At 38.7% G+C, this 1,185-nt stretch overlaps 1 long non-coding RNA gene across 1 annotated transcript; it reads right to left on the reverse strand.

Annotated features, from left to right (window-relative positions):
- Nucleotides 1–813, reverse strand: LOC136257401 (uncharacterized). The gene is made up of 3 exons (XR_010701970.1): nucleotides 534–813; nucleotides 405–481; nucleotides 1–352 (listed from the first exon to the last, which is right to left on the reverse strand). It is a non-coding gene; the product is annotated as an uncharacterized lncRNA (long non-coding RNA).
- Nucleotides 814–1,185: the final 372 nt, after the last annotated feature.

Raw genomic sequence — 1,185 nt, forward strand, 5'->3', positions numbered from 1 at the left:
CAGTTTTTTCTACTTTTAGTTCAAATGAGTTTGATGCTAACTGAAATGTTCACAAGGCTTTGGTCTTGACATGTGGATTCTCAACATAGCTCTGCTTCTTGTGGCACGACATCTATTTTGTTGTTAAGAGACTTTCCACATCCTGTAATTTTCTACAAGGCCACTACAGTGTGTATTAATCAGCTTCTTTTTTTCTGGTGGACGATAAGATGCCTTATCTCTGTCAGTGCACTAGCTGCCAACAGAATCTTGCCCAATTAATTCATCAATTGCTCTTAGTACTCCTTCATACTTTGATTTTAATTCTGCGCCAATAGTTGAAGAATTGTGTAGTGCTTTACGCACTTTCTTTCTACAAAAGAATATCTGTAACATATTGTAATACAAGCCGTAGTAATTCTTACAATGTGCCTTCTCTGTCTTCTCCTAGAATGGCAGTGCAAGCTGACTGTTGTCGGTGGCATTTCTGAAGTCACTGCTCCTATCAGAAAGTGGATAACTTTACACACAGAGCACACATTTTTGGAACACACGTTCAATAGTAATAGCTTCAACACTACTTTATTTGTCATTTTATCAATAACTGCTTGCATGTTTTCTTGATTACCATCCAATAAAGTCCTTTCACCAAATCTGGCAATATGATGGGAGTAAATTAAGTTTCTCAAGTAACATGTATTCATACTTGAGACTGAAATGCTCATGTAGTTCTTCTACAATCTCATCATCATCATCATCACCCAATACGATATGTCATGGACAACTTCCTATGATCACTGAATGATCACTTTTAAGCAGAAAATGTAACTTACACTATTAGTATGTGAGCAGTCCTTGTCACATCTTTACCAGAGTTAGAATAAGCCTTTGGTCTATAGTCTGGATACTTGTTGTCAGTACTAGATTCAACACAAGTTGACCTTCTTGAGATGAATACGAGCACTGAAATGTTATCACATATCCCAGTAACTGAATTGGTTACATTGTTAACTTACGACTCCCCTGTATGGCTAAATTCATCAGGTAATGGCTTTGTTATAGCTTGCCCCAGCACCAGTGTTGTTCTAGCCGCTGGGAGTCTGTTACTCGTAGAACATTACGGCCACCCTGATGATCGGGTCCATTGACAGTTTTTCTCAATGGAGTTCCTCTGGAAGCATACTGGGAGTGACGGAGCTTCTGGGT

This window comes from Dysidea avara, chromosome 6 (genome assembly GCF_963678975.1).
Source record: "Dysidea avara chromosome 6, odDysAvar1.4, whole genome shotgun sequence".
NCBI lineage: Eukaryota > Metazoa > Porifera > Demospongiae > Dictyoceratida > Dysideidae > Dysidea > Dysidea avara.